The sequence below is a fragment of the Anolis carolinensis genome, chromosome 6, assembly GCF_035594765.1.
Source record: "Anolis carolinensis isolate JA03-04 chromosome 6, rAnoCar3.1.pri, whole genome shotgun sequence".
NCBI lineage: Eukaryota > Metazoa > Chordata > Lepidosauria > Squamata > Dactyloidae > Anolis > Anolis carolinensis.
Genome location: NC_085846.1, coordinates 54,558,990 through 54,574,227, shown reverse-complemented (window position 1 = coordinate 54,574,227; position 15,238 = coordinate 54,558,990). Strand labels below are relative to the sequence as shown.

Here is a 15,238-nt window from a genome sequence, read left to right as displayed (position 1 = left end):
GCATCCCACTCCACTCTGCAACCTCTGTGGCACAAAAGCTGAAAGAGACACAACAGCAGTGTAATGATAATTTATTATGTAATGCTGTGTAGTTTTATCAGTAACACTGGTTTTGTGTTAAAATTCTGATCCTCTTAAGGTAAACAAAGCTTGCTTTATCTCTGGCATTTTCTGATCAATCTTCTCTGTGATTGTTTATTATTTTCAAACCGTGTTGTGTCTAATATAGTTTTGATACACACTCATGAGGATGAACTTCGCTGAGAAAGGAAATTCAAGCCAAGAAAGCCATGGAACCTGAACTGTCACAGTAGTTGTCAAGAGTAGCTCCTTGACGGCAATCATAGCTTTCTTCCCGCCTCAATCCCACTTATTTAGTCTAGTAGGATGCAAACGCACACGCACAGACTAACTGGCGTCCCATTGCATTCCTCCAGGGGAAAAAGTTTATCAGGAATGAAGCTGATTAAGTGTAAATGAGAGGAATGTCAGGAGTCCAGGTAGCATGCTGCCTTTTCACCTCCAAAGACCCTGCATGTCAGTCTTCATGCTCTTTCAGAGTATTTAATGGATTTCCTTGTTTGGGAACACAGCTCTTTTTTCAGAGGGGAGGCCTTTAAAAAGAATTGGCTCCTTCTTTTGATTGTAGCTCAGTGCAGAGAGTTACAGCATGTGTACTCATTTGGAGATAATTACAGCAGCTGAAAGCTCAAGAGTTAGTTAATCTGTGAAAACCAAATTATGTATCAGGGTGTGTCATCCACATGCATGTTTCCACAAATGTTGATATGTAACCAATTCATGAGACTTGCACCTATTAGAGGTCAACTACTTGGCTGAGTTCTGCTCAGCCACAGAATCTACACAGCCGGCTTGTATGGTTGCTGTGTTGCTGCCTGCATCGGATATGGGACACATTCCAATAAGGACCCATCCTATGGCACTCAATCTTCCAGCTCATTTCCTGGTGTCACAACTATATCCAGCAAAGTGTAGACTCATCCTGATGTAGTCCTGCTCCTGGACAGGGTATTGATGATTCAACCCCATCATTCCTTTTGTTACGGGTGAGATAAAATTTTATTGTATAAGTTTTTCTCATTTGCAAAGAAAAATTGGAGTTTTATTTAAAGTTGCCCTCACTTGTCCTTATTTGCATAATTCAACAGTGAAATGTATCTAGAGACAAAGCACTGGGATGCCATTCCTTTCCCTATATGATTTTTGATTGGATATGATGATATATGTGTGTAAAATGGAACGGTAGAAAACGTGGCCATGGGACTGGGGCCATCTGGGAGTGAAAAGCCAATATTTAGTATGCAAAGTAAGTCTTACCCCGTTTTCGGCAAAAGACTGCTGTAGAAATTTTTACTGTGTCTGATTAGATGAACTTTCATATAGATTTCACAAATACACTTTTGTGAGTTTATCTTTTGACAGGAGAGATTATAGCATACAAAGTTTGCTGTTATTAACTGTGATAAGGGATATTTAGTCATCTACAGCTCTGCTCAAGTCTTGCAAACTCAAAGCTGTGGCTATCTACCAATTTTTCCTACAGCCTTCTATCTTGCCAAGCATTATTATCTTTTCTAGTTGGTTATGTTTTCTTATGATATGGTTAAAGTACAGTTATCTCAATTTAGCCATCATGGCTCCTAGGGAGAGTTCAGGAAGTCCAGGATATCCACAGACATCTCCTTCATTACCACATTTCAAATGAGTCGATTGATTCTCTTCGTATCACTCTTTTTCACTCTTCAGGTTTCCTAACCACACATAGAAGTTGGAAATCAAATGGCACGGGCAATTCTGACTGCAGTCTTTATTTTGATTAATGACTGAGCTCTCTTAATGATCAACCATGAAACCTGTCTTATTTATTTATTTATTTGCAGTATTTATATTCTGCCCTTCTCACCCCAAAGAGGACTCAGGGTAGATTACAATGAACATATATATGGCAAACATTCAATGCTATCAAACAAACAACATACAGTATAGACACACACAGAGGCAATTTTAACTTTTCCAGCTTCATGAGGGTATGCTCAATTCTGGCCACAGGTGGAGCTGTTGCTTCAGCATCCACGAGTGACACCGAGTGCTGTACTTCCTCATTCCTTTCCACATGCTGCTGGCAGTTTTATGGTGTTGTAAATTAGTTAAATTAGCCTCCCACATAAAGCGTACCTAAATTTCCTAGTTGACAGATGCAACTGTCTTTCAGGCTGCTTAGGTAAACAGCAAGCAGACTATTTAATGGTTTAATGGGGGCTTAACCCGACCCAGGCTTCGAACTCATGACCTCTCAGTCAGTAGTAATTTATTGCAGCTGGTTACTAGCCTGCTGCGCCACAGCCCGGCCCGGTCTTGCCACTTTATTCCTTGACCTTCTTCAGTAATCTTTTCTAGTAATACAGTATTTTAGAGGCTTTTTGGAGGCTTTAAGCAGAAGCTGGGTGGCCATCTATAGGGGTGTTTTGAATGCGCTTTTTCTGCTTCTTGGCAGGGGGTTGGATTGGATGGCCCATGAGTTCTCTTCCAACCCTATGATTCTATGGTATCATTTTCATATCTTGAACTGTTGATTTTTCTTACTCCAATTTTCATACCCCTTCCTCAAAATCTGATTCAGCTTTGCAAGCAGTATTCTTGCTATGGTGCTGAAAGAAGATTATGAATTCCATTTATAAAATAATTATATTAGTGGCAAGCCATATGGCAAACTTACACTGTGTTTATCTTGAGTTCTGAAAGCCATGGCCTTCCCCAGGGAAGGAACTGACATGGGTAGGATCCAGTGCTGAACTGATATTGGTGGGACAGCAGAATCCACAACAGCTGGGAGGGGAGAATGTTGCCTCCCCACAATACTGCACTGTCCTAGAAGGGTGGTGATAGGATTCAGCACTATGAAGTAGGTACTGAAACCTGGACTAGATTCACCACTCCATTGATATGAGATCCACCATTTGCCACTGGAAGACGTGTATTTTATAAAGGGATATTTAATATTGTGGGTGCAAGAGATTACAAACAGTGAGACTGAAGCTTAGTTCATATGTTAGTGTAAGCGAGGTGCTCATCTTCCCATATCCAAGAATGAGAAATCACATTTTCCTTTCAGATGTAATTCCCTTTTGAGAGAATTGTTTTTGTTTCCATTGAACAAACTACAGAGCTAACCTGCAAGTGTTCCTGTCTCACTGCACAAGCTTTTAACACTATGAAGCATTAGATGGGCTCTCTGTGCCTTTCTAATAAAGCTTCTCTGTAAAAAGAGAAGACGCTGGGTGGTGTTTTTTTCAGATAAGTTTTGGAGAATTAAAATCACCTGATGAAAAAACATTAATCCTCCTAGTTTGTGCTGGAGGTGAACAATCACATGGGAACTAATGAACTGAACTTGATCTGTTGAGGTAATCTGTTGATCTGTTGAGGTCTCCTGTTAAGATCGGGTAATTTAGTGAAATGTGTCCACATGCCTATATAATGCAGATTGTTTTGCTTGTCATTGTCCCCCTTTAAATGTGTCATTATTACTTAGGTTTATCATCATTAGAGTTTAGAAATGTTATTTTTATGCAACTTCTAGAATGCATTATCCAACGTTTCCATTCTCTATGGTGGTTGATGAGTCAGATGGTTGAAGTCTTCTAAAAGTAATTTCTAATGTAATTTCCCCATTGTTGGCTTGTTTTTGCTTCCGAACGTGGTGCTTTGCTACTGTTCCAAACATTATTGCAGATCCATTCCTATTCAACAGCTTTGCTTAGTTGCACATTATATGTTTGCAGACCTGTAAAATAAGTTTTTTAAATCCTGTACATTACTCTTGGTGTGCTTACACAATTATAGAAAAGCCAAGATTCTCATTGCAGTCAGTACTGAACATTATATTAAAGGAGTAAAATGCTATATGAGGCTAGGTGAGTGGGCAAAGAAAGGGACATAATCTCACCATGTGTCTTGCCAATTTGGAAACAAAATAAAAATATGTAAGGCAACTGATTTCTGTTTGCATATGCCTGCCCCATCTGTTAATAGCCTGTAGACATGAAAAGTTATTTTGTGTGGTTGGTTGCTAGACTTAAAAATACTATTGTGTCTGTGAGTCAATAAAACTCTTAACCACTGTGTTGCTTATAAAAGATATTAATTCAAGCTGTCCTGCTAAGATGAAGCATTGTCCAAAATGAAACATAAAAATAGATCCAAGGCCTATTTCATCATGCTGGAATCTGTCTTAAATGGCAACAGGTTGCATCTGTTTATTCCCATGTGTGATATGCAGCGATGACAGGTCCAAAAGCACAGGGAGTGGCTTTATCCAGGAGGCTCAGAAAACTATTGTGAGGTCTAGTGCTTGATTATGCTTGAACATGTCAATTTGCACTGGCTTACCAATAAGACTGGAGAAGCAGCTACTGGTACAGAGAATTTCACCATCACATTGTGATCCTTAACACTTTGCTTTTAATGAAAATTACTTGCCCATTTTGAAAGCTTTCATTTTCATCCTCTTTTTCACTTCATACCTTAAGAGGGTCGAGGTAAGAATCACATTGTGGTCCTTCACCATCACAAATTTGGTCCTTAACACTCTCTTATCCCTGACTGGACTGCCGCATCCAGGGGAGTGACCACCCTGTGGCAAAAAAAGAAAAATGAACTTTGGAACATACGGACGCTGTTGGACAACTCAGACAATGAATGCCATGAATGCAGGATTGCTCTTATTGCAAGGGAGCTGGGATGCTTTAACATTGAGATAGCAGTACTTCAGGAGACCTGGAGAGCAGGAAAGGGACAGCTGAAAGAAGAAAAAGGAGGCTACACCTTCTTCTGGAAGGGACTGCCTGAAGAAGAACAAAGAATACACAGAGTTGGCTTTGTTATCAGAAATTACCTGACGAAGCACTTGTCTGAAGCACCCATCAGCATTAACGAATGACTCTCAACCCTCCGAATTAACCTTGCAAAAAACCAACAGGCAACCATCATAAGTGCCTATGCACCAACACTGGATGCTGATGAAGACATCAAGGAATTTTTTTACTGTCAGCTGGACACCATTGTATTGAAGAGACTGAAGGAGGACAGAATCGTCTCCTGTGGGATTTTAACACAAGAGTTGGATGAGACTTCGACCTACAGCCAGGGACCATAGGAAAAAATGGGTTTGGAAACAGCAACTTGAATGGCATCCTTCTTCTCACTAGATGTGTGGAACATAACCTTGTCATCACCAACATGCTCTTCTGCCAGAAAAACAACTTCAAGACATTGTAGAAGCACCCCTGATCAAACCATTAGCACCTCTTAGACTGCGTAGTTACATGTGCCAGAGACCACTGTGATGTGCTTCTCACAAAAGCCATGACAGGTGCTGATTACTGTTGGACAGACCAAAGGTTAATCCAATCCACAATGGCCATCAAGATTGCCCCCAAACGCAGATTCCATGGAAGAAAGACAAGACAAAAAATGAACACCCATGCCCTTTAAGAGCCCTCCAGACTAGCCCTTCTCCAAACAACACTCAAGAATAATCTACTCATAAAACACCCGAAAATGTTGAGGAACATTGGAACAAACTGAAAACCTGTATCATCATAGCCTGTGAAGAAACCATTGGATACCAAACTAAGACACATCAAGACTGGTTTGACAATAATGATAAGGAGATCCAGCAGTTAATTAATAAGAAAACAAAAGTCTTCCAAACATGGCAGAGAGACACCAACTATGCTGCTAAGAAAAAGATCTACTCTAGTGCAAAAACTGAGGTCCAAAGAAGGACCAAAGAACTCAAGAAAACCTGGTGGACAAAAAAGGCTGAAGAAATCCAACACTTGGCAGATATTGACAGTTATGGCTCCCAAAGTGACCCATTTAAGGTGGAATCAGGTGTTAAATGGGGATGTGTTATTGCCCCAACCTTATTTTCCATCTTCATCGCTATGATACTTCATCTTGTTGATGGGAAGCTTCACATCCGAGTGGAAATTATCTATCGGACAGATGGCAAGTTATTTAACCTCAGCAGACTGAAAGCCAAAACCAAGGTCACCACAACATCTGTTATAGAACTCCAATATGCCAATGATAATGTAGTCTGTGCACATTTAGAAGAAAACCTACAAACCACTCTAAACACCTTTGCAGAAGCATGCAAGAAGCTTGGCTTCTCATTCAACATCGAGAAAATCAAAGTGCTCTTCCAGCAGTCACCAGCCAATCCCTCTGCAATACCAGAAGTACAGCTTAATGGTGTAATGTTAGAAAATGTTGACCATTTCCACTACCTTGGCAGCCACCTCTCCTCAAAAGTCAACATTGACACTGAAATACAATACCGCCTGAGCTCTGCGAGTGCAGCATCTTTCTGAATGAAGTAGAGAGTGTTTGAAGATCGGGACATCCATAGGAATACCAAGGTGCTTGTTTGTAAAGCTATTGTCCTCCCAACCCTGTTATATGTCTGCGAAAGATGGACCATCTACAGACGTCACACTCAACTCTTGGAATGGTTCCATCAATGTTACCTCTGAAAAATCCTGCAAATCTCTTGGGAAGACAGGCAGACAATGTCAGCACGCTGGAAGAAGCAAAGACCACCAACATTGAAGCAATGCTCCTACGTCATCAACTCCACTGGACTGGCCACGTTGTCCAAATTCCTGATCACCATCTCCCAAAGCAGTTACTCTACTCCCAACTCAAGAATGAAAAACAGAATGTTGGTGGACAGGAAAAGAGATTTAAAGATAGGCTTAAAGCTAACCTTAAAAACTGTGGCATAGTTACTGAGAACTGGGAAGCCCTGGCCCTTGAGCACTCTAACTGGAGGGCAACTGTGACCACTAGTGCTGTGGAACGAATGGAGGGCGAAAGGGAGAAATATGCCAAGAGCAAGGCGCATCAAGCCAACCCTGATCAGAATCACCTTCCACCTAGAAACTGATAGTAGTCATGGGTGATTTCAACTATCCTAATATCTGCTGGAAAACAAACGCGGCCAAAATTCCTCACTTGCCTTGCAGACAATTTTATGGCCCAGAAGGTAGAACAGGCAACAAGGGGATTGGCTACTCTCGATCTCATCCTAACAAATGTGGAGGACCTGATCAATGTAGTCAAAGTAGTCGGATCTTTAGGGGCAAGCGACCATGTGCTCCTGCAATTTGCGATACAAAGGAAGGCCGGAACGAAAAAAAGTCAAACCCGCATTCTGGACTTTAGGAGAGCTGACTTCCAAAAAATGAAGGAAATACTGAGCAGCATTCCATGGATGCCAATACTAAAAGACAAGGGAGTCAAGGATGGATGGGAGATTTCAAAAGTGAAATACTCAAGGCACAAATGCAAACAGTGCCAATAAAGAATAAGTGCAAAGAAGCCAGAATGGATGTCCAAAGAACTTCTAACTGGGCTAAGACTCAAAAGAGACATGCACAAAAAGTGGAAAAGAGGAGAAATCACCAAAGAAGAATTCAAACGAATAATCAGCTCCTATAGGGAAAAGGTTCACAAAGCTAAAGCGCAAAACAAGCTCAGGCTTGCCAGAGACATTAAAAACAATAAATGGACTTCTTTGCTTATGTCCGTAGGAAAAGGAAGAACAAGGAGGCGATAAGGCCTCTGCGAGGAGAAGATGGGTTAATTCTGATAGGGGATAGGGAAAAGTCAGAACTACTTAATGCCTTCTTTACCTCATTCTTCTCACATAAAGAAAGCCAGCCTCAACCTCAACAACATGGAGTGGATGAAGGATTGGGGGAAATCCAGCCCTAAATAGGGAAACAAGTTGTCCAGAAACACCTGGCTGCTCTAAATGAATTCAAGTCCCCAGGGCCAGATCAACTACATCCAAGAGTATTGAAGGAACTAGCAGAAGTTGTTTCCTAACCACTGGCAATAATCTTTGAGAGTTCTTGGCGAACGGGAGAAGTCCCAGCAGATTGGAGTAAAGCAAATGTGGTCCCTATCTTCAAGAAGGGAAAAAGGAATGACCCAAACAATTACCGTCAGCCTCACATTGATACCAGGGAAGATTCTGGAAAAGATCATTAAGGAAGTGGTCTGCGAACATTTAGAAACAAATGCGGTCATTGCTAATAGTCAACACGGATTTACCAAAAACAAGTCATGCCAGACTAATCTGATCTTTTTTTTTCGATAAAGTTACGAGCTGGATAGATGCGGGGAATGCCATGGATGTAGGATATCTGGATTTCAGTAAGGCCTTCAACAAGGTCCCCCATGACCTTCTGGCAAACAAGCTAGTCAAATATGGGCTAGGCAAAACTACAGTTAGGTGGATCTGTAATTGGCTAAGTGAACGAACCCAAGGAGTGCTCACCAATGTGTCATCTTCATCCTGGAAAGAAGTCATGAGTGGAGTGCCGCAGATTCTGTCCTGGGCCAGGTTCTGTTTAACATCTTTATTAATGACTTAGATGAAGGACTAGAAGGCATGATCATCAAGTTTGCAGATGACACCAAACTGGGAGGGCTAGCTAATACTCCAGAAGACAGGAGCAGAATCCATAATGATCTTAACAGATTAGAGAGATGGGCTTCCTAACTGTGAGAGCTGTTCGGCAGTGGAACTCTCTGCCCTGGAGTGTGGTTGAGGCTCCTTCTTTGGAGGCTTTTAAGCAGAGGCTGGATGGCCATCTGTCAGGGGTGCTTTGAATGTCATCTTTCTGTTTCTTGGCAGGGGGTTGGACTGGGTGGCCCATGAGGTCTCTTCCAACTCTATGATTCTATGATGTCCTCACTGTGGAAGAACATGTGGGTCAAGAATACAGTCACTTTCCTATATACACCACTAAGATGATACACCTGCAAGACAATCATACACAATGAGGGATCACCTAAGTACCAGTAGGATTGGAGACAGAGAACTACTGGTACAGAGAACTTCACCATCACATTGCGGTCCTTAACATTTTGCTTTTAATGAAAATTAGTTGCCTATTTTGAAATCTTTCACGTTTATCCTCTTTTTCACTTGATACCTTAAAAGGATCCAGGTATGCATGAGACATATGACTCAGGCTCCTTTTTCACTGTCATATAATGCAGTTTGAAGATGTGTTACATGGTCAGTGTAGACTGATATAATGCAGCCCAATGCAGTTAAACTGCATAACATGAGTCTACACTAACCATGTAATACAGCTTCAAACTGCATTATATGGCAATGTAGATAGGACCTCATTCGCAACTACTCTGTATCATGAATTTCTTCCACCTCAAATTTTGCGCAGCAACATGGAAGTTCATAATAAAGTTAACTTTATCATTTTTAAAAAGTAATAAAGAACAATTACAGGAAATTGTTGCAAAAGAACAGCTGTTGCTCTGGAGGAATATACAAGAGAGTCAGAGAAATGACTGCAAAGTTTGGTCAGCCTATTTACAATCATGCACCAATATTCAAGCTTTATACAGAATGAAACAGAAGTCAATGGCAGCCTGTTTTAATGGTGCTTTCCAACTGGAGCACTTCAGTGTCAATAATTGTCTAAGTGCGCTTTTCCCAGCTTTATCTATCTCAGATTGATCTTTCTTTTCACCTGCTCATGATAGATTAGGACTATATAAGGAATTCATTGCAGTGGATGGACTTTCACAGTCCTTATTCCTAGACCAGACATTGGCAAAGCACACTTTGCATTGTGGCATCTGCACAATACCAAATGATGTTATCTGATAAAATACATATGTAAGTGCATATGAAAAAATATACGCAATGTGTGTAAAACCATTGCACAAATGCACTTTGATCAAGGGGAGAATTACAAAGCTTAAAACACACACAGAAGAGATTAAATTTCAGCCTGTTAACAAACCTAATGGAAGTAGGCAAAGAACAGACATTGAAGTGGGAAAAGGAGATGAACTTGCTAGATGTGTTCATTTCTATGGGTGATGCAGGCATCCGTTCTAAAAAGAAAGGTGTTGTTGCTTATAATAGGGTCACTTCAAGAAAAATGCCTTAATGATGTTTTCATTTCACAGAAATGAGCAGATGATCTGTTATCTTTTTTTGCCACAACACATACATGTTTCAAATTTGTCATTGGAAGGTAATATGCAAGTTCTTTCTTTGGCTGTTACTACAGAGAAGAAGAACGCAAATATGCAGGTCTACAACAAAGTGACATATCTTTCTTCACCCTGACATCAGAAGCTACCTATAATGTTTACTTCATCGCTGGCTGACATCTTATGGATTTCATTTCACCTGTGCATATTAGTACTTCAAAACCTCTTTCGAAATGAAGTACAACAATATTCACGATAACTCAGGATATGCCTGTTTTCTCAGATTTTATGTATTTCTTTGGGCTTCCTTTGGAAGTTCTCAGGAGCTTAGCTGAGGAGTAATTCTTCAGAGATCAATCAGTGGCATTTTGATGGTGAATCTAAGGAAAACAGAGATGTTAGTTATTGTCTGGTTGAAGAGATAAATAACCAATAAAACTCAAGTTGAAAACAATGCAGACTTTCCATAGAGCGCAAGCAACAGAATTCACATTGTGATTCAAGCAGAGTCAGTCCAACAATGAGGCAAATTAAGCGGTCGCTTCGGGCGCAAAACATACGGGGGCGCAGTCGAGACTGCTTTTTCTGACGATTTCTTGTAAAACATGATGTTTTGGTGCTTAATTTGTAAAATCTTAATGTAATTTGATGTTTAATAGGCTTTTCCTTAATTCCTCCTTATTATCCAACATTTTCGCTTATCCAACGCTTTTATTTTTCAATGATTGGTTTGGGGGGGGGGGGGCAAAATTCTGTTCGCCTACACTTGAAAAATACCTAGGCTCTGGATTCAAGTCATAACTTTCCCCAAGGCTTCAGATCACATTATTTCATTGAAATCTATGAAAATATTAGGGTTACTAGATTTTCCTTAAATGTAGGTCAGTTGTTCTGATTATAAGTGATAGTTGTAAATGATCACTCCTATTGTGATACTGTCTAATGCTAAATTAAGACACCAGGATGGGGAGAATCCTGTCTGTGATTAAATAAACACAGGAGAGGGCAGACTGGGAGAGAACTGCCAGCACTCTCAAGGAATGCTCACAGTTAACTTTGGTCACATTATATTAGCAGTACATGCTCCCTTATGGCATGTAGTTGAAAAGGGGGTGGGGGTGGAAACCCAGAGCAAATGTCTTCCTGTTAACATGAGTCAAATAATGGCACTGTACATGAACTCTAAAGAGAGTGTGAAACCCACTTGGACATAATACAAAGAAATGCCACAGGCTGCACAGTAGTCAGTTGTCTTTGGAAGCATCTTAGTGGGATTAAGTCAGAGACCATGTGGGGTATGCAAAATATCATGAGCTACAGCTTTTTGGAGTGCTTCTCCGTCTAGACCAGGGGTCCCCAAACTAAGGCCCGGGGGCCGGATGCGGCCCTCCAAGGTCATTTACCTGGCCCCCACCCTCAGTTTTAGACTTAGGCTCGCCCGAAGTCTGAAATGACTTGAAGGCGCACAACAACAACAACAATCCCAATTAACTTTACTATCTCTTTGGCCAGAAGCAGGCCAAAACTTCCCATTGAAATCCTAGTAGGTTTATGTTGGTTATTCTTATTTTTAAATATTGTGTTGTTCTTTCATTGTTGTTGTTGTTGTTGTTTTTTTGCACTACAAATAAGACATGTGCAGTGTGCATAGGAATTTGTTCGGTTTTTTTTTTTCAAATGATAATTCGGCCCCTCAACAGTCTGAAGGATTGTGGACCGGCCCGCTGCTTAAAAAGTTTGAGGACCCCTGGTCTAGACGGTGCCATGCCATTACTAGGGGGCAGATTTAAATGGATACAGCATATTTTAAACATCCTTCCTTAACCTCTTATATTAGTATTGGGTATTGTTGATGGTCTGAACTTGGTGAGATTGTAAACCAGTTCAGCACCTTGAAGGAGCTGGCTTTGACAATAACAACATTCAAAATCCAAACCAAGGTACAAATTTCAAGGATTAGTGTGCCAGTATTGTCATTTTAGACAACACTGAATTTCTAGAATTTCTCATCATCAGCTAGTGTAAGTGGGAGTTATGTCCCAACTACATCTAAAAGCCCTTTTCACATACATAGTAGTAACAATGTCCCAAATTCCAGAAACATTATTCACTTTTTTTTAGGAGCAACCTAACTTGAAGGTGTGTTTTTTACCTGTGGAGCTGTGGTCGGCCGTGGCTAAATTTTAGACCTCACTTGGCATCTAAAATATCCCAAATCCATTCATTTATTGGCCACTATGATTTCGTGAAGAAGAATTAAGAGGGTTATTTTCCTCATTGAAAACCAAAATGAGCCCAAGAAATAAAATACAATGAGAAATAAACTGTTTCCCTCTTTTTCTATTTCTTTTCATTTTTTTCTTTCTTTTTTTCAATACATCTATTGGATTGGATTTTTGGTAAGTTCCATAGGAATTTTCAAGAAAAAAATCTGAATGAAGAAAACACATTAACGTGGTTTTCTGACATCTGAAATGGAGATTATTTTGTGAAAAGTACTACCTTGAAATGCATGGGAATTTGTTTTTGGATTGTAAATTGTCACATTCATCAGTTGGGTATTACAAGAAAGAAAAGTGGCAGGGTGTGTTTGTGTGTCTGAATGTAGCAATATCTTTAAGGCTTGCTGTTTTTCTCATCTTAAGATGGGTTTTTGTGCATATAAACTCATTTCTTCAGATGCAATACAAAATGATATGCAGACCTCAAACTTTAAAAAAAGCATACTTACAAAGCAGTTGGGGAAGGAGTAGGATGGAATGTAATAAGATATGGAGTGATGCAAAGCATGGCCTTTGCCCTAAATTTTCAAAGCGCCGTGTAAGGTGATACAAGTTTTACATAATCATTTGTGTTTTTCATTTTGTTATTTTTGTTTCTGATGGTGTTGTTGTCACTATTGGTGAAAATAATATATGAACTTGTGGTGTAATCCTAACAAATGGTTACATGGAAGTAAATGACATTGACATAAATAAATACTGAGTGTTTTTAGCCTTCTGACATGACAGATATTAACTAGATTCAAAAATGAAGCTAATGTTACCACAACATGGAAATTAAATCATACAAATTATTTTTGTAAGAACAGGGAGCAGTTCTATTTCCAATAACACAATTTTAGCTCTCATGGTGGATCTACAGTGGCCCGCTCTACTGGAGCTGATCCAACACAACATATACCGGATCAGCCCCAGAGAGGGTCACACAGGCACTCCCCTAGTGCCTGTAGATCTGAGAGTGAGTTCAGTGCCACTGAATGGCTTCCTTTTCCAACCTCTCCCATCCTCAGTGTTGTGGCAGTCTCTGGCTGCTTCATGGGTCCTACTGTTTTCTGTCAACTGTAATGACCTTGGCCAGGGCAAAGAGGCAATAAGGGAAGGGGAGGAGGGCAGGAAGAATTGCCTCCTCTCTTGATCTCTCTGCCAATCAGACTCCCCATCCAACAACAGGTGATGACCAACAAGTAGGACCCATGTCATAGGCAGACATGGAGGATGTGAGGGGGGTGGATCAGTGTCCCAGATCTTCCTGAGGCCGGGAAACATGGGGTGACAGTGAGAATTTTTTTTTTTCATGTCAGGAGCAACCTGAGTTGCTTCTGGAGTGAGAGAATTGGCCGTCTGCAAGGACGTTGCCCAGGGGACGCCCGGATGTTTTTGATGTTTTACCATCCTTGTGGGAGGCTTCTCTCATGTCCCCGCATGGAGCTGGAGCTGAAAGAGGGAGCTCATCCGCACTCTCCCTGGGTGGGATTCGAACCTGGAAGCTTTCAGGTCAGCAGCCCAACCTTCAAGTCACAAGGCTTTAATCCGCTAGGCCACCGGGGGCTCCATGAGAGTAATTGTAGCCGGTTTTGTTCTAAAACCAGCCCAACTGTTTAGGAGACCCAAAGTTGGGAAATACTCAGAATTCTGCAGTGTTTGGTTGCACTGAATCAAGCATTTTCCCTTTGATTTTGTAAAATTCTGTTCATCCTTGTGTATAAAATCATAGAACTATAGATTTATAGGATATTCAAAGACATCTAGTCCAACGTCTTGCCAGTGAAAGAATCTAGGTGTTCTAGCTTGTAGATGTTCTTCTTAGGACATCATCACATTGAGGTCCATTTGCCTGGTGATAGCAGGGAGGTTCGCCATATATTGTGGTGAATGTGGTGGGCCCACACCTCACATTGTCCCTTACTGCATCCCACGGGGATAGTGTCACCACCTGGCTTCCTCCTGTTCTTCTCAATGGGAACATGGGAAGCCTCCCATGTTCTCTGGGGCAGCATTCTAGCCCACTGCCAGGATGCATTCCCTATGAAGCCTTACATTGTATAATGGGCTCCATCGGGCCCTGTCAAAGAAGCATCCTGGAAACATCGTAGGATGCTTCCCAAAGCCATGTGATGAAGACCTTAAACTCTGGAGCTCAAAACCTTACTGAGGATTGAGTAGAAGAGACTATTATTGTTACCACTCTTCATCTTGATGCAGCCTAGAATTGCATTTGGGCTTTTGCTTGTTTTGTTTTTGCTGAATCACTCTCTTTCTTTAGCGACCTGATACAGCTCACTTTGACTCTAGAAGTGGCAATAGTAGGTCAGAGTATACAGCTTTCCAAACCGTGTACTGCAACATGTTATTGTGTCAGCAGCAGTGTGTAGGTGTGTTGTGCCTGGTGTGAGGAGCAGCAGGGATCCAGGGAGGCATAGGGTCCATCCACTGAACCCCAAAGCCTGAGAGGCATCTCTCCCTCCCTGGGTAAGGCACTGCATTTCTCCATGCAAAGTCTCCTGCTGAATTCAGCTCAGCATCACTTCTGTTCTTTCACACCCTTCTTTACCTCCTTCAGTTGTGATATTGCCCACCACATGTGCCACCTTTCCCCCCAGGGCCGGTCCAACAATGGGCAAATTAAGCGGTCGCTTCGGGCGCAAAGCATACGGGGGCGCAGTTGAGACTGCTTTTTCTGTTGATTTCTTGTAAAACATGTTTTGGTGCTTAATTTGTAAAATCTTAATGTAATTTGATGTTTAATAGGCTTTTCCTTAATCCCTCCTTGTCATCCAACATTTTCGCTTATCCAACGCTTTTATTTTTCAGTGATTGGTTTGGGGGGGGGGGGGTGCCAAAATTCTGTTCGCTTACACTTGAAAAATACCTAGGGCCAGCTCTGTTTCCCC

The 15,238-nt window shown here is 41.2% G+C and overlaps 1 long non-coding RNA gene across 1 annotated transcript in view; it reads left to right on the top strand.

Annotated features, from left to right (window-relative positions):
* Positions 1-737: 737 nt before the first annotated feature.
* Positions 738-15,238, top strand: part of LOC103279166 (uncharacterized) — a 57,289-nt gene continuing 42,788 nt past the window's right edge. The window contains exon 1 of the long non-coding RNA XR_506611.3: positions 738-1,067. This is a non-coding gene — a long non-coding RNA (uncharacterized LOC103279166). The remainder of the gene's footprint in view (positions 1,068-15,238) is intronic.